We start from the raw sequence: 24,305 nt of genomic DNA, 5'->3' as shown, positions 1-24,305 counted from the left end.
CTGAGCTGCAGCCTAGGGCGGAAGGCGTCGCTGGGCGGGGCTGCGGCTAACTCTGGAGCCCGCGATCTGTACCCGCCGGCTTCCTCTTTTAGAACCCAGATCTGGGCGTGGGGACTCGCGGCTCGCGGGAATCTTGGGTGTTGCTGAGGTGCTGGGAAGTGGGGCCAGGGAGGCTGGAGTACCGATTGGGGGAAACTAGCCAGAGTTATAAACAGACCCAGTCGGACGATGTCAGATAGAATTGGTGCAGTCTTCTACCATGCTCTCCTTTTTACAGGTCTGGGAAACAAGCGCGAAACCTACTCATGAAGTCATTGCCTCTGCGGTCCACAGTTGAGAGCCCCAAAGAAGTAAAATTGACCATCATTTGAAGTTTTTCATACCACATTATGAAATAGCCTGGAATTTACATCAAGATCACCATCTTGCAAATCTGTAAAATGCTCCTTTCCTTCAAGGCCAGGTGGCAAGAGCCATGATAAATAAAGGTTGCAAGACTTCATTTATTGAAAACAGGAATAGCAAAATTGAGCACAGCCGCTTTTTTTTTTTTAATAAAAGTGACGTCCTTGGCACAAAATAAACACATCTTGCTGTGTACACAGCCCTATTTTTATCATTAGTGTTTTAATATTAAATTTTTATTATGGTCTTTTGTAATGCTATTTAATACAATTCCACAAAAGAACTTAACAATTCTATAAAGGAGCCTAAAATAGTCTATAAAAAGCCTAGCTTTTTATTTCCAGTCTAGGCTCCCAATCTGGGCAAGCTCCATTCTCCTATTACTTGGATGGTAGTCTGCTTCTCACCTTCTCTATTAGTCCAATCTCTTTTTACTCCTTCAAATATCTATTGATCAAATATCTATCTCATTTTTCTGACCTCAGAATGTGTTAACTCCTTGCTCTGAACACCTCTCACATTTCTATGGAAGGTATATCAGGATGGTCATAGTGTTTCAGAATGTGTTTACAACTTTAAATGTACAGAGGTGAGCAAGGTTCGTGGTCAACAGTACAGGGAGCTTCCCTGGCCAACCACATTAGATTTCTATAGGAACTAGAAAGCAGAGAAAGCAGTAAACAATAACAGGAATAAACAATGCTTAGACATTAGGCAGTTTCCACATTAAAAATATATAGGCAAATATTCATTGAGCCCTTTCTGCTTGACATAAAGAAAGAATGTTATGACCTTATCACCTGCCTAGGAACTCAAGATAGGAAGAAAGTGAGACCCATACCCTGGGGCAGTAAGAAAACAAACAAACAAACAAAAAAAAAACCCGCCAGTTAAAAATGGGAAACAAGGGCGGGAGAGATGGCTCAGTGGTTAAGGGCACTGACTGCTCTTCCAGAGGTCCTTAGTTCAATTCCAAGCAACCACATGGTGGCTCACAACCATCCCAAGTGGGATCTGATGTCCTCTTCTGATGTGTCTGAAGAGAGCAACAGTGTACTCATATGCATAAAATAAATAAATCTTTAAAAATAATTTTAAAAACACGGAAAACAAGGTATTAAACTGAATAAGGTCTCTGGTAATAGGGCAAGGCACATTACTTTTATTTAAGGATGTTTGCAATGACTGGCCTTGATTCATTTCGTTCTCTCACAGTTTTAAAATACAGACTTGGTGCTTGTTTCATATGTTAGTAGCAGGAAGAAAAAATGAGTTCTGCTTTTAGTTGTTTGGTCATCCTGGACAAAGTCACTTCCTTAGGGTGATCTCCCTTGCCTTGGCAAAGTAATTGCTCTGTTATCTACAACAGCCTGCAAGATGCAAATCGAGCAATCTGCTGAAAGAACAAATTGTGACTGGCGAATGACAACATACAAGTATACCTCCCCCATTCGTTCTCTTGACACACTTGACCTCTCAGATATGTTTCTGAGCTTCTGACCACGTCCTTGGAGATGCCAATGGAAAGCAAGCTAGACTCTTAGAAATGAGAGACCCAGCATCTACAAAGAGCTAATCAACACCAGTACTGTTATTCCAGACAGACCGACAAGAAAAATAGGTCTACCCTATAATTTAGATATTTTCATATCTTTTTATTTTGTACCCCACCCAAAGGCAGGCTGAGGACCCTGAGTCATATTGATGCATCTGAAAGGTCTCGTGTGTGCTTCTTCAATCTTGAATGGAATACAGTTTGGTTTTGCTTTATGCTGATCATTTTTTGTAGGAATTCACTACTTCCCATCCCATTCCAAATGCAGGCTTTTCTCATGGCCACTAAGGTCCAATAAAGCCCATTCATGTTGGGATGACTCCCACTAGGAGTTTGTGGACCCCAGTGGGAACATCTGTTGTAAGAAGTAGTTCCCAGGAGGTGAAATTATTGAATTAATATACCAAGAAGTTTTCACAAAATTGCTTTTGGTAGAGAAAATTGAATGAGGAGTTTAACCTACTAATACATATTAAGAAATGCAAGCTTTTTTCCCTTGAAGTCTGGGAACTGTTTGGAAACAGGAAATTGGCAATACTGTGAAAGTCAGTTGGAATGGTTGGAAGCAGAGAAACCAGTTTAGAAGGTTCTGGAACTAGACCACTGTAAACCTGCAATCGTCACAATTGCGGGGAGAGAGAGAAAATGTTACATTCCTAGAGTTATCTTAGAGCCTTTATAAAAATGGCCATTTACTTTGACTCTTACATCTGACCTAACCGTCTTGTCATTTCTTGGAATAGCCCTGTAACAGACCTCTATCCGTCACTAACCGTAAGGCTCAGAATAGGAAGAGAACATCTGAAACCTTCCTCTTTTGCTGCAGCCTGCCTATGCAATGCTTTGCTTGGCTGCATCTATGCATGGCCGCCTTTGTTTCTTTGCTTTAGAGCAGCAGGTCATTCAAGATATCTGGAATCTGGTTTCCAAGTTGCCTTCACTCACAGTTGACTTAGAATAAACAATGTCTTACTCCTTTAATTCAGAGTTACTTTATCTTACTACCATACCGACTTTTAAGCGAAGGTTTGATTGAAACCACGGAAAAGAAGGAATCTGTGTGAGGGCTGGAGAAGTGGCTAAGTGGTAGAATGCTTCTTAGCATATGCAAAGCACTGGGCTCAAGTCACAACACTACAGAATGAATGAATGACTGAATGAATGAATGAATGAATGAGGAAAGAAGAAAATGGCCTATGGAAAAACAAAATAAGAACAGGAAGACATGGAGATCTATGGGATATGAGAAATTCATCATGTCTACCTTGGCTATATGTCTATATGATGAGGTAGGTAACTTGTACATTATTATATACCTATGTAAACAAGAAAACACAATATGGTTATGCACATATTTTGTGCAAAGTCAATGTAAGTAGCTGTCAAATCATTTGAGTTTCTAAATATTCACTTTAACGTACAGATAACTGGCAATGTTTAAAACCATGTGGGAGGTACCTTAGCATTTCTATTGCTGCCACAGAACACCATGACCAAAAGGCAAGATGGGCGGAAAGTGTTTATTGTGCTTAGACTTTCCACATTGTAGTTCATCACTGAAGGAAGTGAGGGCAGGAACTCAGACAGGACAGGAACCCGGAAGCGAGAATTGGTGCAGATGCCATGAAGGGTGCAGCTTACTGGCATGGTCCACATGACTTACTCAGTCTGATTTCTTATAGAACCCAGGACTATCAGCCCAAGGATGGCACCACCCACATGAGCTCCCTACTCCCATCATCCACTCAAGAAAATGCTCTTCAGGCTGGCCCGCAGCCTGATTTCATAGGGGTAGGAACATTTTCTCAGTTGAGGTTCCCTCCTCTCAGGTGACTATAGTCTGTGTCACGTTGACATAAATCTAGCAAGCACAGAGGGTGTTGAAATTATGAATGCAAATTAGCAGTGGAAGAGAGAGGCTAAAGGTAAACAAGTTTGTAAAGTTAATGACATTGAAGGCCTAGAGGTTGATAAGCCTAGGGGAAGATAAGCGTGCTTCATTAGGTTCAGCAAATAGACTGAGCAAGAAGGCAGTCCAAAAGTGGAAAGTGTGTTCAAACAGGCACTTAATGTTCTAGGAGTACATGTATATGTAACCAGAAGAATTTATACCACAGAAACAGTGAGTCATGGATTAATAAGATAATATTAAGGCAAATGCTTCTCATAAATATTTATTAAGAATGCTGTGCATATGCATATATACAAAGTGTAAGGTTTTATGCCACATATTTATAATCCCAATACATGGAGGGAGAGGAAAAGGAGAATTGTGAAGCCTAAGGCCAGCCTGGGCAACACTGTGAGACCTTCTCGAATAAATAAATAAACAAACAAACAAACAAATAAATAAATAAGCAAGCAAGCAAAGCAAAAACAAGCGCCAAACAAAAACCAACCAAACAAAAATAATCTGAGCATTGTTTATGGTTTTCATGAGAAATGTGCCCGTAGTCTGTGACATTTGAAGACTTGGTCTCCAGTTTTTGATGGCACTGTTTGGAGAAGCATAGGAGGTGTGGCCTTGTTGGGGTAAAGAAGAAATTGAGGATAGGCTTTGAGAGTAAAGACCAGCACCATTTCTAGTTCATTCTCTCTGTTTTGTGCTTACAGTTCAAGAGTAAGCTCTTAGCCTCCAGCTCCTGCCATCATGGTCTCTTACCCTCTAGAACTGTTAAGTCCAAATGGAGTGGAAATTTCTGGTTTCTTTGGGAACTCAGTTGTGTCATATGATGTTTTTCTGGAAGCAGTCTTGTGAGATGTTTTGTTGAAGCAGATGCTTGACAGGCCATGTGATGTTTGGAAAGGGTATAAGTAGAACCCCACAGGCAGTGAAAAGATGCTCTTGCATGGCTGGCCATGTAATGCTTCGCTAGTCTTTTCTGGTTTTCACTGGTTTTTACTTCACCGAAGAACTCCTTGTGGTATTCTGGTTGATTCTTGCTGCTTTCACTGACTCATACTGATTTGTCTGAGCCTTGCAGTTTCAGCTGGATCGAGCCACTGCTGCTGACCCATGTTTGGTGTTTGTTATTGGACTGAGCTGCTAGTATTCTAACAACAAAGAATGGAACTGCCCCAAAGAACTACGTCTAAACAGGTCCACAGCCTCCTTTTCCTATAAATCTTCTTCTTCCCCTATCATTGGTTGGTGGGTTAGAAGGGGGGTTGAAGCATTCTAGAACTCCAAATAATGTAGGTTTAGACTTAGATTTATAAACCTACATCCAAATAAACTTTTTTTCTCTAAGTTGCCTTGGTTATGTTGTCTTATCACAGTCATAGAAGGGTAACTGATACAAGGAGCTACTCTGTGGTGAAAGGCAATGATAAAGGGTGAATTCTTGCCCTCCAAGAGTCTTGATACACAGTAACGACTTACCTGCTCAGGTACAATAGTGGCACAAAAGCTATGGGGGGCAATCAACCACTATCTGATTAAACTCAAGGCCTGCTCCGTGGATCTAACAGAAGCTATGGCAGCATGCACAGGGCCTGCACCAGTTTAAAGCAGAGGGGATCCCAGTGCTCAGAGAAGTAGACACAAGCCCCCATGTCTAACACAGAAGCTATCTCCCAATTGCTAACTGCTCACGAGTTAGTTTTCTCCGACCGAGTCTCTCTGGAGAGACAAGTCACATTTAAGGGAGGCCTCAGACCTAATGGTAGATGATCAATACAAAATGAACTCAATGGAATTTTTGGAGATTTTTGGGTGTCATAGTGCTTTGCCTGTTGTTTTTACCTTATAAATATTTTTCTTATATATTTTGGTTTTTTAAATTTTGTTTTTATGGGTTTTCTGTGTGTGGGAGTATGTTTCCTAGCCTGTTTTTTTTTTCCAGAGAGAAAGAGAGAGAGAGATGGAAAGGGTTTGGATTTGGGTGGGTGGGGAAGTCTGGGAGGAGTTGGAGGAGGTGAAACCATAATCAGAATATATTATGAAAAAAAAACTGAATGGAGAAAATATAGAGTCAGCAGTCTCAGAGAAGAAAAGTTAATTAAAAAAGGAATTAATAAAACTTACAGGGCGTTAGATGAAGATACCTTCCCCTATCAAAGACAATAGTAGGCCAGGAGAGAGCCACAGTTGTTTGCAGGCCTGCCTCACCTGGCTCAGAACAGGGATTTCTGCAAGTTTATACAGGCTTATCAGAGAAAACTCCTCTAATCACAGTTGAGTGAAGAGCTCAACACTGAGTGAGAGATAGCAAGCTCCAGGAAACTTGAAGGCCTATGTTCTGGGGTGAAAAAAAAAAACCAGCAAGTGCAAAGGCCCTGCACAGGGAGTGTGCTGGTGGGGTTTGAGGCTCAACAGGGAGCAAAGACTCATTCCAACACAGAGAAGAAAAAGCAGAAGTGGAGTGGCCAGGTGGAATGAGGTGCCATGAACCATTTGTATACTCTAAAGGAGAAGGAAGCTTTAGAAAACTTTGGGCAGAGTGGCATTTATTCTGTGTTGGGTTACTCTAGTTGTGGAGAGCAAGGATGAATGAAGCAGGCAGATCCCAGAGGAGACTCGCAGCGAGTGCCCAGGGCAATAGGAGAAGTCTATGGCTCGGAGCTTCTGCAGCGGATGGACTAAGGAGGAGGACATGGCGGTGTGCTCTCAGTATAGGTGGAGACTCTTCGTAATTCTCAGGCCATCCCTCTCCCCCTTTCATGTTCTGGTGCTCCAATTGTGACAGCTGGTGAGAAAAGAGAAAGAAGGCAAGTCTAGGTCAACCCCACAGCACAGTCCTGGACAAAATACTTCTCAAATAGTCAACATATCTACATGCAGAGTTGAGAAAAATCTGTCCCCAATGTCAAGGTGACAAAGTGAATAAATGTAATGTGAGCAAAGAGATGTCAAGGCTTCTCAGCTTGTTCCGGTCGTGCACTGGACATCTGCAAGCCCAGCTGAAGAGTCAGTGTTTTCATCAAAAGTGGCCTTTATGCCCCTAAAAAGTAACTAGACATCTGTTACTATGACCTACATGATAGGGGTTTTATCTATGACAAAGTCAGTGGGAAACTAATCATGCATCCCCCAGCTGTGTAACCTCCAGATTTAGCCATTTTTAAATCACCTGAAAGCTAGTGAAGTTAGAAGTGTGTTTAGACTTTTTTTTTTACCCTCAGTAACAGGAAGGGAGAGAGAAGTATTATAAAGTGGTTACAGACACAAGGGAGAAAAACAAGAAAAACTAAGGCAACACAGAAAGGAAACAAAGTTCCTCTCCCGCAAGTTTGGTCTACACACATCTTCAACAGAGAGTCAAAAATTCCTGAACAATTAACATCATTTGATACAAAGAAACAATATTCCTTTTATACAGAGATATTTTGATCAACAATGAACCATGCTCAGGGAAGGCCTAAGAATACATGATGGTTGAATATCTTTCTTCTTTCCCAGATAAAATCCTGCTGCCCTCTGGGATGTCCACAAACAACATTGTAAACTTCATCTATAGTAAAAAACCATATCTTAACTACCTTGTGTAACTTTGTCACCTAGGATTTCATCTGATCAGCTATGATTCTGTCCAGTGCTCTTGAGGAACCACATTTAAGTTCCTTCACAACCATTTGAGATGTGACTACAGATGCCACCAAATGATGTCTATAGTTACTGTAGAGGGACTTAAGGGCAACTCTCTTGAGACACCTACACCTGTACTTGGAGATGTACTGTCCTTTTCTTAGTCACTTTTCTTTCTATGAACCCCAGGCTTAAATTTCTTCAAGACGACGACTTCTTCTTCTTCTTCTTCTTCTTCTTCTTCTTCTTCTTCTTCTTCTTCTTCTTCTTCTTCTTCTTCTTCTCCTTCTCCTTCTCCTTCTCCTTCTCCTTCTCCTTCTCCTTCTCCTTCTCCTTCTCCTTCTCCTTCTCCTTCTCCTTCTCCTTCTCCTTCTCCTTCTCCTTCTCCTTCTCCTTCTCCTTCTCCTTCTCCTCCTCCTCCTCCTCCTCCTCCTCCTCCTCCTCCTCCTCCTCCTCCTCCTCCTCCTCCTCCTCCTCCTCCTCCTCCTTCTTCTTCTTCTTCTTCTTCTTCTTCTACCTCTTCTTAAGAACCCCAGTTCTGGGCTTGTAACTAAGAGCATTTAGGTTCCCTGTAATTACATCAGATGGGTAGTTTATGACTCTAGCTCCAGAGACAGGGGATCCTATGTGCTGTGTGCACAGACATACATATACATACGTATTAGTCAGGGTTCTTTAGAAGAACAGAAGTGATAGATTGAAATATCTATATGTATATCTATATATATTTCAATATCCTGCTTAATTTCCAAATTACATATACATTTGATTTCTAAATTATCTATCTATCATATCTATCTATCTATCTATCTATCTATCTATCTATCTATCTATCTATCTATCATCTATGTGATTTATTAGCGTGCCTTACAGGCTGAAATTCAGTCAATCCAACATTAGCTGTCTATAATGGAAGGTCCAAGGAGCCAGTATTTGTTCAATCCACAAAGCTAGATGTATCAGCTGGATTTCAGTAGATGCCAGAAACCATAAGAAGTATGTGCTAATGCCAGTAAATGAATGGACTTTCCAGCAACATTGAGAGAAAACAGCCAAAGAACAAAAGCTTCTTCTTCCTTGTTCTTCATGTAGGCTGCTAGCAGAAGGTGGGACCCAGATTAAAGATGGGTATCCCCACCTCAACAGATCCAGACTTTATTTAATTTAGAGAAAAATCCCTCACAGGTATATGTAGCTTCTTGTGTTTTAGTTAATTTTAGATGTAGTCAATCTGACGACCAAAAATAGCCATCACAAGTTCACACTTTGCCAAATTGACACACAATCATATCTTTGATGGTATGTTTAACCTTCAAATGAAAATAAGCAGAGCCAGGCGTGCACATGATTTTAATCCCAGCACCTGGGAGGCAGAGGCAGGTAGATCTCTGTGAGTTCAAGGATAGCCTGGTCTACAAATAGAGTCTCAGGACAGCCAAGGCAATTACCCAGAAAAGTTGTGTCTTGAAAACAAACAAATGAAAACAATTACCAAGTCAAAAATATGCCTGACATAATAGAACTATCCCATATACATTCACAAGCACATTATATATTTAGAATAGGTGGCAGTGTCCCTTGAGGGATACTGTTTGATATCTCAAAACTTAAATATGATAGCCACTGATATTCTCTTCATTGATGTTACACACAATGTGTTTACTCGATTTATATGATAAATCAAGTAAAGAAAACACAAATATCTGTTCAGACAGATCATTAACAAAATACGATAGAAACACTCATGTTATAATCCTCATTTCTGTAACTGGTATATAGTCTTAACTGGTATTTATAACCTTCTACCTGTTTTTTTATTTCCTCATCTTCAAGCAAGCACTTCATTGTGGCTTGGTTTCTTTCCTGGAGGAATGATCTATATCTTCATTCCTGAAGGATCGGTGCCCTTTGTCATCCGGCCTGAATTAGGTAGTTGCAGTTTCCCATTGACTTTAATCAAGGATTCAGTAGCATCAAGGGATACCCTAAAGGATCGCCTACACTCCAGACCTAATCTTTCTCCATTGTGGAGAGGCAATCCAAGATCCTCTTGGTAATAGGGCAGTGAACTGTGCCAGGAACCTTGATAAGCTTAAGTGGGTTGGAAGTCCCAGAACCTCATACAGAGGATGGTAGGAGCCTCACCTGCTTCTGACCAGGCCCCTGCCATGTGGTGACCACTCCCTACACAGGAATGTAAACTATGATCACACAGATCAGAACAGAGTTCTCCAAGCTAAGGAAGTATCTAGAGACCCTGAGGGTTTAGCCAATAAGCTTCTCTTTCCAGACATTCCTTCTTGCAAAAGGTATTTAATCTCTGATTCACTCTGAGGAGGAGTATGCACCCATTTCCACGATGAACAATCAATAAACAGTTTGGAACCAGGGATTCTCTCATCAAGAACCACCGTGTGAAACTTTCATCTACAGAACCTTACCCTCTAAGTTTCCCGCAGATGGCCCTCCTGCATGCTCAGACAATCGCTCATGAGCTAAGGACAATGTCTGATGAGCTAACCTGGAGTTTTTCCAACACCCACCCCACCACCACCACCACCCTGACTGGGGCTTGTCCTCAGCCCACCGGCTTCCTTTGCGTTCTTCACTCCTCTGTGACTTCCAGTGATGTCAGGATGTCTAAGAGTTTGAGAATCCCCAGCCTGGCCTCTTCACAGACCCTGGGACCCCCTTTGTTCCTGACTTCATGCGGTTTCCAGCTGCTGGATGTCTGGGAGCTTGGGTATTCTAGCTTCTGCCTCAGCCTATGTCATTTCTCACTGGGGCTGAGGCCCCAACCTGGGCTGCATTCTCTCAACCCCTGAGAGGTGTATCAGTGCTTCTAGAGAGCCCATCACCCAACAGTGGGCATAGGGTAAATGCAGTGGAGTGCCTCTGGTGAGGCAAGTTCTTATACCCCTTTGTGAGGCTGAACTCAGAACCACAATACAGATCAATCACCCCTCCTGACACTGTTACTCCTTTCTTAGTCTGTTGGCTTAAGGGCTTCCGAAACCCAAAATAGCCAGAGGGAAGGCTGAGTCTCTAGCTCAATGGATTGTTTGTTGTGTCTCCTGGCAAACTCTACTACTGGAACCAAAACTTCCAGGCCAGCAGAACTGAATGTCATGGGGTCAGGAAGCAAAAATTTTCCTAGTGGGTCATTAGGGTTGATAGCGAGTGGAATTATTCCATTTTCTACCCCTTGCTATTGGACCTGACTGTGGAAGAAACTGTACTATATATTGGATTCAAAGAATATACTTCCTCGGGAGAACTCTGCCCCAGCATTCCAAGCTGCAGCTACTAACTTGGCAGTGTAATGGTGTTACACGAGCCCTTTCTATCTTTCTATCAAGCCAACTGCCTCAGGATAGTGGGGAACATGGTAAAACCAGTGGATTCCATTATTGCGGGCCCACTGTCACACTCCTCTGGCTGTGAAGTGAGTTCCTTGGTTGGAAGCAATAGTGTGTGGAGTGCCATGATGGTAGATAAGGCATTCTGTAAGTCCATGGCTGATAGTTTTGGCAGAAGCATTATGAGCAGTAAAGGCAAATCTATAACATGAATAAGTATCTACTCCAGTAAGGACAAAGTGTTGTCCTTTCCACAGAAGAAGTTGTAGTTGACCTGTCACCAGGTCACTGACTAGTCACCCTGGGCCTGCATCTGAGGCTCGGTGTTGATCTCTGCTGTTGGCAGATGATGGCACACAGCAGCAGCTGTAGCCAGGTTAGTCTTGATGAGCGGAAGTTCATGCATAACCTCCATCTCTCCTACCTTAGTTCATGGGTTCAATGGGCAGTGGCAGGGATGATTGGGGAAAGAAGCTGATTGTCCACAAAGGAGGTCACCATATGTACTTGATTATTAAACTCATCCTCTGCTGACCTCTCCTTTCAATGAGCATTTGCATGGGACACAAGTATCTTCACATCCTTTGCCCATTTGGAGAGATCTATCCACATACTTCTTCCCCAGATGACTTTCTCATCAATTCCAGGCATGCTCTTTCCAAGACCCTGACCATCCAGCCAATCCATTGGCTATAGCCCATGAGTCAGCCAGTGAATAATCACACATCTGGCCATTTTCTCTTCCAAATAAATTGCATGACTATGAGTACTTCCCAAAGTTCAGTCCACTGTGAAGATTTTTCTTCATTGGTGTCTTCCAGGGTTGTCTCAGAGAGTGGCTATAATACTGCAGCTGTCCACTGCCAGGTGATGCCTGCATAATGTATAGAATCATCAGTAAACCAGGCCCTAGTCTTCTTTTCCTCAATCAAAAAATCATAGGGTATACCCATGAGTCTATAGGTACATGCTTGGCATCAGACCATAGTAACAGGAGCAGAAACCATAGACATCTGGGCAATTTCTGCTTGTTGTTTTCCTTCTTTTTCTCTTCTTCCTCTTTCTCCTCCTTCATTTTCTGAGATAGGGTTTCTCTATGTAGCCCTGGGGTCCTGGAACCCACTCTTTAGACCAGGTTGAACTGGATCAAACTCAGAGATCTATCCACCTCTGGCTTCAAAGTTCTGTAATTAAAGACAAGTGCCACCATTGGGGCAATTTTTTTTCATATAACTTGCTTGTGCTTTCAAGACCTGTTCAGCACAGTCAGGTGTACACACACACACACACACACACACACACACACACACACACACACACACTGTACTGGCTGGTTTTGTGTGCCAACTTGACACAAGTTGGAGTTATCACAGAGAAAAGAGCCCCAGTTGAGGAAATTTCTCTATGAGATCCAGCTGTAAGGCATTTTTTCAACTAGTGACCAAGAGGGGAGGACCCAGCCCATTGTGGGTGATGCCATTCTTGGGCTGGTAGTCTTGGGTTCTATAAGAGAGCAAGCTGAGCAAGCTACAGGGAGCAAGCCAGTAAGTAACATCCCCCCCCGCCCCCGGCCTCTGCATCAGCTCCTGCTTCCTGACCTGTTTGAGTTCCAGTCCTGACTTCCTTTGGTGATGAACAGCAATGTGGAAGTGTAAGCTGAATAAACCCTTTCCTCCCTAACTTCTTGTCTTGTTTCTTGGTCATGATGTTTGTTCAGGAATAGAAACCCTGACTCTATCTATCTATCTATCTATCTATCTATCTATCTATCTATCTATCTATCTATCTATCTATCCATCTGAATGATCCTGAAGGCCCATTTGCTAATAAATTGCTGCTGTGCATGCCCTACTTTAAAGCTTGGTGAATCTGATAATGTCCAGCTTATGATGGGCAACTCAGGTCACACGGTAACTTGATGACCCACTAACAAACGTTTATTTTCCACTAAGACCTATTAGAAGCCAAAGAGGTGTTTCTCAAAGAAAGAAGAGTTGCCTACAGATGGTAGAGCCTTGCTCCAAAATCTCAAAGGTCTCTTCTGTGATTCACCTATAGTGGCCTGTCAAAGGTTCTAAACATCATCCCTGCCACTGACACCTTGTCCTAGTTACTGTTCTATTGCTGTGAAGGGACACCATGACTAAGTCAACTCTTACGTAAGAAAGCATTTAATTAGGGGGTTTGCTTATAGTTTCAACGTTTAGTCCATTTTCATTATGGCGGTAAGTATTGCAGCAGGCATGGCAGACATGGTGCTGGAGAAGTAGTTGAAAGTTACATCCTGATCCACAGGCAGAGAGGTGAGGGGGAGACTCTGTCTAGCATGGCCTTTTGAACCTCAAAGCCCACCCCAGTGAAACGAACACTTCCTCTAACAAGACCACACCTATTCCAACAAGGCCATACTTCCTAATCCTTTTAAAAGTTCCACACCCTGGTGACTAAGCATTCAAATACATGGGCCTACTGTGAGTTGGACTTATTTAAAAACTCCTCTAATCACCTGACCTCCATAAGCCCCTACTTTAACTGGAGGGCTATTAGAATCAGGGTCAATTCAGAACCAGTATCCAATAGATACCAGAAAGTCTGATTATTTTACTTCTCCTCAGTGTATAGTTACCCTTGTAAAAGATTGTAGGTCACTCTGGGGAAGGACTGGAGAAAGGCTTATAGTTAAACTCTCAGGTATTTTGTCAAGGTCCTTGCTCAGTGGAACTTGGCTGTCCTTTAGTCCAAAGGGTTCTGGTCTGCAACCTTGCTCAAGTCTGGAAATTGGTTCACAGGCTCAGATTCTCGTTTACTATGATCTATCCAATGGAGCCTTTCTTTAATTTATATGAGAATTATTCTACTTATATGTAGCAATATCCAATTAAAACTCAAATTGATTTGGGTAGTATTCCTCCCTACCTGGCCCAATGTTCTGGGTTCCTGAATAAAACCCATGCATGCACGCGCACACACACGTACACACACACAGCCTTTATATTTTCATAGGCCTTAAACAGCTCAATGGTTGGGCCACTTCTTAACCTCCACATGGCTAATCCACCTTCCTCTGATACTCCCGCTATTACTTACTAAAATCTATATCACATCTTTGCTGGACCCGGTCAGGCACCTCTCTTGGGGCTGCTATTCCTTGCTCCTACATGGTGGCTATGCTCTCTTTCCTGCTCCTTCTCAGGCATGATGTCTTGGTTCTCCTCCTGGCATGGTTCTCCTCCTTTTTCCTCTGTCCCTTGCCCAGGAATCCTAAAAGTCCCACCTCTGCTTTTCCCTGCCCAGCCATTGGCCACTGGCAACTTTATTTACCAATCAAAACCAACTGGGGACAGGGTTCCCTTAGTGTATTTCATGCAGACAGGCAGATTCTCACGCAGTTTTGGGAACCCAAATTAACATAATACAAGAAGCATTAGCCTAAACTCATAACCCTTATACTGTTAAGGCCTAGGTAAAATATTAAGGCCTATTGTTACCTATCTAGCTTGCATTATAAGAAAACTTTCTCATGCATTTTTGCTGTTAATAGGAAACTTTCTAATGCTAAGTTGATTATATATTCTGTTATGTTTTATGCCCTTGGAAATCGATCATGATAGAATTCAATAGAACTGCTTTGTACAGTTGCCCACAATAAGCTTGGACCCAAACCTAGCAGCACTTCCTGACCTGTGTATAAGTTTTTATGGTATTTGCTTTTGTAAGTTGCCCTATAATGAACCCCAACTTAAGAGACATAAGAAACTATTTAAAATAAGACTTCCATTTCAAGTAGTGGTCAAGTAAAGTTTAAGTCCCCAAGACCTTCCTGGGAACTGACTTCTTTGGTAGAAAGAGACATGCACATGAGTAACTGGCATTGTGGTTGGCAAGTTAAGACATGAATGTTAGACAAGTCCAATCCTAGTGGACAAGTTGACATTAATATTAGACAAGGCAAGTCCCCTGCCACAGATGAATACCCCAACCAATGGGAGCAGGATAAATGTACAACAAAGACATGTCCCTAAGAAAATCCTCTATCCCTAAATCCTGACTGGTGGAATAACATAGCACAGACATTTGTAGATCTCAGGTGTAAAAAATCTCTGTAGAACCTTAACTCAAGGTCACAGCTCAGTTCCTGAATCTGGTCAATCCGTCCTGGGGCACATCTTGATAAACTATCTCTGTCTGATTGAGATTAGAATTTGTGTGGTTTGTGAGGTGATTTCTAGACCCCAACATATGGATCAAACAAAAATGCTGTAGGATTCTTATCTATTTCATGCCTGAAGACGCCATGATGGATTAGCTAGTAGCAAAGGTTCATACATGTCACATCAGTATTAATAATAAATCTTTAAAAAATTAAAAGATAAACTTCAATCTGCTTCATATAAACTCACTTTGAAATTCTTTTTAGTTAGGTCAAACTCCTGGCTTCATCTGAACAGATGTCTCTGGAAGGAAGTCCTTGGCTGCCACAGGTGACACTTGATCTCTGCTCAATGTCCCATGACTGCTAAAACCATGATTTTGCTCTGACAGACTATGTGACATCCTGGTTGATTCCGGGCACTTGCTGAGGTATTCACAGGCTAGGGCTTTTCCTCAATAACATAGGAAGAGTAGGGAACCTTCACAATGGAGTTACATTTTTGAACTGGTATCTTTCAAAAACTCTGTGACAAAAATAAGAGAAGCAAACAAATAAATTAAAAACACATGGGTATGGCTTAGGGTTAGCACATTTGCCTCACATGTGTGAGGACCTGTGTTCAATTTCCAGTTCCCAAGGATCTCAACAATAAAAGAAGGATGTTTGTTAGAGCAAGAAGTGGGAGAGATCGTTTGAGGAAGAGAAGTCAGTTTGTGTCAAGGCCAAAAAGATTTTAGAATGAAGGTCTTTAGGAGAGCTAGGAGACACCTGGGTATCTCTATCATAAAGAGTGAGAGAAGACACTCTGCTAGGGTACTGAATTGAGTCTATTCAAATAGGCTACTGTAGACTTTAGTCACAATAGTAAGAGAATGATAAGCCAGTAAAGTTTTAGTTTAGGGATTTACTCACCAGATTTATTCTAGAGTACAAAAAGGAAAACAGATGATGATGACAAACAACCAGCAAACTTTGGCTTTGGAGGGCAGAAGAGAGATATATAGACAATGATTGCAGGAGAAGTGGATGCTAGTGTTGGACCCGAAGGACCACCACCAAAGACCACCAGAGCCGAGATTCGATGCAATCAGCAAGAGGTTTTTATTCCGGCGCACCAGAGTTCCTCAGCCTTCAAGAGGGAGAAGGAGGAGAAGAACCCCATTCTACATGTGGATACAGGCTATTTTTAAGCACAAGAACCACAAAAGTCACAGGAATGGGGATGGGTACATCGAGGCACAAAAGGATTGGTTGGAACCATTTCCCCTTTAACTTCATTGATCTACGCTGTGGTCACATTGTCCTTGGTGCCTGGAGCAATGTTGTGGTTTTGGATGGTAGAAAGTCCCTGCGGGTCCTGCTGGTCATGAGACTACCACGAGGACAGGGTGTAGCTAGGTCATAAAACCACAAATGGGTGGGGGAGGTATAATTGGTGGAATTTCCCGGCAGGGGAATTTTTCTTGGGGGAGGGGTGTAGCTTGTGGAATTTTCCTTTGGTTCCACACTAGTAGAGGTTAAGATGGGGGTAGAAGGGCTGGAGAGATGGCTCAGTGGTTAAGAGCACTGTCTGCTCTTCCAGAGGTCCTGAGTTCAATTCCCAGCAACCATATGGTGGCCATCAACCATCTGTAATGGGATCCGATGCCCTCTTCTGGTGTGTCTGAAGATAGCTATGGTGTATTCATATGAATAAAAAAAGGTGGGGGTGGAAAACAGTGTGAGGAGTCAAGTAAATATTTAAATAGTAGACCCGACACCATCAGTGAGTGATAGAATGTGGTACGGCAGGACCAGGGAGAAAGCTTGATAGCCCCAATTCTCTCTTTCAAGCTGATTCTTTTCCTGACTTGGAAACACCATGGGAGGCTAGGTGATGGAGAGTGGGAAAAAAGTGACCTTTTTTTGGGAGTATCAAAGGTCTCTGTGGAACTTGTTAGTGAATAAGGTGGTTTATAAGGGCCCAACCCAGGGAATAGCACTATTAGAAGGTGCAGCCCTGTTGGGTTAGTATGACCTTGTTAGAGTAGGTGTGTCACTGTGGGTGTGGGCTTAAAGATGCTTGGAAGTCAGTCTTCTTCTAGCAGCCTTTAGATGAAGCTGTAGAACTCTGAGATCCTCCTGCACCATGCCTGCCTGGATGCTGCCATGTTCCCTTCTTTGTGATAATAGACTTAACCTCTGAACCTGTAAGCCAGCCCCAATTAAGTGTTGCCCTTATATGAGTTGCTTTGGTCATGGTGTCTGTTCACAGCAGTAAAACCCTAAGTAAGCCATTGGACATACCTAGAAAAGCTGTTCTGGATCTGTACTTGGGGGCTCACACCTACATTCTCAGTACTTGGGATACATAAGCCAACCTAGGTAGGCTACAGAATGAGACCATGTCTCAAAAAGGGTACATAAGTCTTTTTGGAGTTGTAAATTTATCCTTTCAACACATGAGTGGCAGTGAACTCTTCCAGATTATAATGATTAGGCAAGAGGAGCTGCGGGGTGAGAAGAAGGTTTAAGGCAAAGTTCCAGGAGAAAGTAGCTGGATATTGTGAAAGCCAAAAATAGGGTTTGAAAATGCAATCAATTCTTTTTAACATTTTGGTGAGGTCACTTTGAAGAGTGACTTGGAATGAGCAATGTTGTCATAGAAATCACCAGTGACACTGGCTAGGACATTTTGGTAGAGTGGCATCAGCAGAAGCCAGTCTGGAGGAAGAGTGCCAGATAGTACTCAGATCCATTTGAAGTTGATAACCATGAATTCATAGAGACCATGGAGACGTATAATTCAACTTTAGGAGCTCAACAGTCCTTGCACAGTCACACATACAAAAGGCAGATGGCTCCATTTATCTAGGACTGGGAATTTGCCAGGAAGCTGGCGAGAAAGAAAAAAACTAGAGTCAAGGGATTTTGGCAGGTGTGATGGAGTTGATGGGCCATGGAAGCTAAGCAGGTTAGGGAGAAAGCGAAGACAAGAGAGAGGATGTCAATCAACTGTGAGGACAAGGACAGTTAAAAGCTAGCTACAGGAGCATGTTTGCATGGAGTAGGTTTCTGGGGCAGAGCACTTCAGAGTGTTGATATTGGGAACGCAGCCATCGCCTAAGAAGCTGAGGAGAGGGTGTAGAGGTTATCGGTGAGCCAGGACTCTTGTCAGTGCTTACTTCTCATGTTTTGCCGATAGGATCAACGTTGACTTTCCAAAAGTCCCTACTGAAGAGCAATTATATAGTTCAAATGGAATTTTCATTGATAGAAATTTCATGAATAGTTCAACACAGCATGAAATGTCAATTCTAGTAACAAATAAACTAGGAGTTTCTCAAAGGTAAATGTACTGATATCATGCTTAAGACTTTGGAGTGTCCCTTTCATTTTTGGTTGGTTCCTCTAAGTATTTAAAGAGTTTAAAACAAAACTAACAGCTCCAAAAAAAAGAAAAAGGAAAAAAAAACAAAAAACAAAACAAAAAACAAAACAAAACTAAATCACCTCTGGTTTATCACCTTTACCATGACTCTTATGGATAAGACGTCAGCTATTGAGGATTGCTCCTTTGGAGAACGGATATAATGCCTTTAGTTTGGGTTTTTAATCTGAACTTCTTTTCCATCACCCACCATCTACCTATCCCGGGGGTCCCCAGTTGGGATTAGGACTGCCTTCTCCTTGGCAGCCTATAGATCCTACTGATCTCTGTCAGGGACTGCCTGGGTTTTCAAGTATTCGATAATGCCTGCTTCTGCCTGGCCAGCCACGCTGAACTATTGTAGTTTATCTTGTTCAGTGTGTCAACCATCTGTCCTGGTGGAGTTAGGGACTATTGCCCTGCTCCAGCGTCTGTCATAGCCCACACTGGGCTGACTACCACCACCATCATTGGTAGGTGGAATTCAGAACTTAGACTCCTGCTTCTTGTATTTCCACCAAGAAAATATCATATCAAATGGGTCCCAAGTCAGAGCATATAGTTCTCCCATAGCTTTTTTGTTTTTTTAATGTAGAGGCTGTTAACCTGTAACTCTTGAGATGAAGAGTGTCTCACTGAAACAAATAAAAGACCATACGGAGCCCTTTCAAACACTAGAACGGTAAGGATGGGATTATGAGATGCAGATACCAGCAGCAGGGTTACACTGCAGTGAAATAGGAACACCAGACCTGAATGCCAAGGACATTTTTATACTTCCGATTTTGGGAGAAGACAGCATAAAGTATTCAGACTGACCTTGTATTAGCTATAAATAGAGGGTTGGGCTAACTCAAAGTGAAGAAGATATAGAGATAGGAGGACATATAATAAATAGCTAGTACAAGGTCTCTCTGGGCTGGTTGGGGTTAGCAGCTTGGGAATGTTTATATAAACAGGAGGTGGTGGTATTAGCACCTCCCCCCCCCCCCAGGCTGTGTTGTTTTCCCCTCTGAACTGGGTGGGATGTGTGGCCAGTGGTAGAATGGAGCATATACTGAGCCATGAAGGAGGCTCGTTCTTGTCTAGGAATAAAAATTGTGAGAGATAAACGACCAAACAAGCTCCTCAACTCTATAGGTCTAAAAGTCATAGATACAAGATAAAGAAACAAGGAGAGAAGTAGGCTATTAAAGGGAAGGCTTCTCCTCCTCCTCTTCTTCTTCCTCCTCCTCCTCCCCCCTTCTTTTCCCCCTCCTCTTTCTCCTTTCCTTTCTGGAAATAGGTGTGATTTTATAGAATTTTGGTTCCTCTTATGGTCTTTTCTGTCAGTGTATAGATAGGTTTCCTTGCGGTGGACTTGGACCCTCTTGCTCCTACAATCTGCATTCTTACTGGCATGTCTCAAGGAGCTAGGATAGTGGACAATATGCACACACACACACACACACACACACACACACACACACACACACACACATGACCTCAGGTGCTAGCCCTGGCTTTGATCCCCAGTACAATATGGGCTGGCTTTGGTGGTGCACATCTGAAACTCTAGAACTTGTGGTATAGAATTAGGGGGATCAGAAGCTCAAGGTCATCCTTGGCCACATAGCAAATTTAAAGAAAGCCTGGGATACATGAATTGCCTCAAAAAATAAATGTATACTGGAAGGTAATTTTTCATATCTTAGGAGTCAAAAAATAACCTTGCCTGAATTAACCTGAACTAATCTCTCTCTCTCTCTCTCTCTCTCTCTCTCTCTCTGTCTCTCCCTCCCTCCTTCCCTCTCCCTCTCCTTCTCCCTCTCCCTCTCTCTCTCCCTCTGTGTGTGTGTGTGTGTGTTCATGGGATCGAGCCTAGGATCTTGTTGGCTATAATAATTTCACTTATTTCTCTTTATGTGCATGTGTATGAGTGTGTATTAATGTATTCTATATATGTGCACAGTCTACAGAGACTAGAAGAGCGTGTAGATCCCCTGGAGCTGGAGTCACAGATGGCTGTGAACTGTCTGTTGTGGGTGTTGGGAATTAGAAAAACAAGTGCTCTAAACTACCTGGCTTTCTCTCCAGCTCCCTGTACTATTTTAATGTAAAGGAAAATTTCATTGCATTAATTTCATACAACTTTATTCAAGAAAATGTACTGCTATCTAGTGATGTAGGTATGCTTGCTATAAATGTGTAGCTGTAACATTGCTCATACGCCCTCACAGAGACAAGCCTATCATAACATACCACGTACTGCCCGCCTCACACTTTCTACACTTTACTAAGGCATTTAACTGATGCATTTTCTCAGAGTTCATAAAAATCAGATATTCAATATTCACCATAGTTTCAGAACTTGAAACCGACCTTTTTAAGTATTTGAAGAAAAAAGTTCGGCCTGTGAAGCTAAACTACAATCTTCAATCTAACATCTGGGAAAATTATACATGAAAATCAATAGCAAAAGAAAAATATTTCAGATCTTTTGAAACAATAAGAAAAAAATAAAATACCTGGATGCTTTTCTTGGATCAGACACTAATCAACCTCCAGGAGAAAAAAAAATATTCCATGTGCTCAATTTAAAAAAAGAAGCCTCGGGGTTGGGGATTTAGCTCAGTGGTAGAGCGCTTGCTTAGGAAGCGCAAGGCCCTGGGTTCGGTCCCCAGCTCCAAAAAAAAGAACCAAAAAAAAAAAAAAAAAAAAAAAAAGAAGCCTCACTGACATCTGTCATCCCTCCTTTTACCCCACCGAGTCTCCTTCAGAGTTAAGGTTAATTAAATACCAGCCCTGGGCTAGGTAATTTCTCACCCCTGAATATTGGAAACGATTTCACCCACAGGAGAAAGTCTATTTTGGCTCTTGGTTTCAGGGGTTTCCTTTCCTAGTCATATAACTCCACTGTGTTCATGTGGAGAGACAGCATCATGGTGGAGGGTGGGGTGGACAGAAAGGCTCACCTCATGGTAGCCAGGAAAGAGATGACAGGAAGAAAGGGAGAGGAAGGGAGGGAGGGAGGGGAGAGCCAACTAGACCTGACCTGCTAATAGTCCATTCAGTTATGAACCAGTCAAGGGATTGGTCCAGTGATAAAGTTAGTATCTTCATGGTTCAGCTACCTCTCCATACCCTTACCCTTAAAACCAAGTTTTCAGCATAGGGCCTACTGGAGAGGGGAGGATACTTCAAATTTAAGCTGTAATAAGCCCCAAGTGATCATACACTACATGCATTTGTTATTGAGCCTGGATGCCAGAAGGTGGTTTAATCAAAAACATAGTTTGGAAATAGCACCATTATAATTTATTACCACAGTTTTCATTTAAACTGTTGAAGGACACAGAACATTCATAAAGATATTTTTAAAACCTAAATATAATCTGCTTAGGCTCCTTTTTGTATGTTTTTCACCTACTTCCTTCCTTCCTTCCTCCCTTCCTTCCTTCCTTTCTTTTTTTGAGATTATGTTTAAAACTGTATACAGTGTCTCACTGTGTAGCTCACAGAATTCACTTTCTTCAGCCTCCAGAAGGCTGGAATTAAAGGCATATACCACCAAGTACTCTCTACTTGGACTCTTTATTTCTAGTTCCCTGCCTCCTCCCCACCTGAAATTAGGTCCAATGTAGGTCAGGCTGGCCTAGAACTCTACATATCTGACGACCTGATCCTCTTGCCTCTACTTCCCAAGGACTGAAATGGCTGCATAAGCTACCATGCTCAGTCAGAATGCTGTACTTGCAACCAGCATGTAAGAATACATCTGAGTATCATGGTGCTCAACCCCAGAACTCAGAAGACTAAAGAAGGAAGACCGTGAGTTCAAGGCTGGCCTTGACTACTCAAGTCCTAAAAATTAAAATCATCTCTTTTATTTGCTTTTTGTGTTGGTTCAGCATGGATATGAATCGTATGTTACTAGGGCAAGCACCAGGGCCCTGAAGTAACAATTAGCATGTTTCCCTTCCTTAGGGGGAAAAAAACCTCCATAGGAACATAGAAAGACCGATACTTAAATAAGATTTTATTCTTGTCTTTTAAAGAACTGTACAAGCTAGGAAGGTACACCACACACACACACACACACACACACACACACACACACACACACACACACACAGACACACTCACACAGACACAGACACAGACACACAGACACACACACAGACACAGACACAGACACACACAGACACACAGACACACAGACAGACAGACAGACAGACAGACACACACACACACACACACACACACAGGGTAAATTGGTAAGGTCAGCTGACAAAATGCCTATGACATGGCACATATTCATTTATGGGCTGGTTCTGTCTCACCACAACTTCATACAAAGATTGAAAGGTAAGAAAATAGGAATAGATAAAAGGAGGGCACCCGGGCAATTAGGCCTTACTAAGATAGAGAAATGAAGTTTAAGAAGGCCTGCTGACACACTGATGATTATCCTCTGTGCATTCTTTATGGAATGAACTCATAAAGCTGTTCTATAAAAACCTTAAGCAATATTAGCAAAAACTGACTTAGCTGCAAGAGGCGCGAGCTCAGAACGCACCGCCGCTAGGGGGCAGCAAAGATTCTTTCTTGGGGCGTGAGTTCGTTAGGATTTCAAAGTTCAAGGTGAGCCAATTCTACTTTCCAATGATCAAGGCTCTTCTCACTCACTACAACCCCAGGAGGGGCACTATGCTCCTAGCCTGCTTTTCCTATGCAGAAATAGAGTTCAGACGATCCTCCAGGTAACAACAGTGCTGGGCCCCACAGGGCTGATCCTGTCCTTCCCCGTGCTAAGGTTTGCGCTTAGATAATTAGGAACAGAGCTAATGGTGATGAGACGCCAGCTCAGAGCTTTCAGCTATAAAGAAATACCTATTGACATCTTAAATTTTAGTATGCAACATTGATTTTATAGCCTTTTTTTTAATGTTGAGAATTTTTTTTTGGAGAGGTTGGGAAGAGGCACAATAAAACACACTAATTTTAAATTGCATCTAATTTTAGAAAATTAAAATACAAAAAATGTTTCGAAAATTCAATAAAATAGTGTACATAAATAATTCAAATTGCCATTCTCTCTCTCTCTCTCTCTCTCTCTCTCTCTCTCTCTCTGTGTGTGTGTGTGTGTGTGTGTGTGTGTGTGTGTGTGTACCTGATCAGACATCATGCAGTCTTTTAGTACTGTGGATAGAGTTTACATGCTTACACGTTTGATCCTGTGTCTTCCTAACCATTCTTCTTCTTTGTCCATTTTGATACATACTCAGCTTCTAGTGCACTTCCCCAAGGTCAGACAATACCCAGTTGAAACTTCAGAGAAAAGCTTACCAGATATTTTCTAACACATTAGCAAAGCTAGAAGAGCATCCAGAAGTTTCCTTTCTTTTTCAAATGACTTAGAATCTTTTCTTTTTTAGTTAAAAAGAGGGTCAAGTTCAGTTTTAGGTGAAATAGTAGTGGTAATTAGGAGAGGGGGCCTTGGACCAGCTCTCAGTAATACCGTGGAGTGGGTACGTCCGCCACTCACAATGAGTCAGCTCTTTCTTGCTCTGAGTATATTTCCATGAGCCAACGATGACCAAGCAGTTTCAACAGGAGGAGTGTGATTGCTGTGACCAGCAGTTTTGAAAGGCTGAGAAATGGTGGCCTAAAATTAAAATGAAGGAAATGGATTAGATCTAAAAGGTTTATTCATTCAACAAGCATTTTAGGACATCTACTATGTATCTTACATTAAATTGCTTCTGAAAACATTAAGATAAAGGGGATAGAGCTCAGGCAAAAACAAGGCAAAGCAAGTAAGAAACCCTTTCCCAAAATATCTGCTAAGACAGAGTGAACATTATGCAAAGTGGATGTCCGTTGCTTGCCAAATTTTTTTTTTTTACAAATGTTGC

At 42.1% G+C, this 24,305-nt stretch overlaps 1 long non-coding RNA gene across 1 annotated transcript; it reads left to right on the top strand.

Annotated features, from left to right (window-relative positions):
- Positions 1 to 29: 29 nt before the first annotated feature.
- Positions 30 to 600, top strand: LOC134480587 (uncharacterized). The gene is made up of 2 exons (XR_015629160.1): positions 30 to 148; positions 278 to 600. It is a non-coding gene; the product is annotated as an uncharacterized LOC134480587 (long non-coding RNA).
- The last annotated feature ends 23,705 nt before the right edge of the window (positions 601 to 24,305 follow it).

This window comes from Rattus norvegicus, chromosome 9 (assembly GCF_021556685.1).
Source record: "Rattus norvegicus strain SHRSP/BbbUtx chromosome 9, alternate assembly SHRSP_T2T, whole genome shotgun sequence".
Taxonomy (NCBI): domain Eukaryota; kingdom Metazoa; phylum Chordata; class Mammalia; order Rodentia; family Muridae; genus Rattus; species Rattus norvegicus.
Note: the sequence above shows the minus strand (reverse complement) of the source record. Positions and strands in the feature narration are given on the sequence as shown.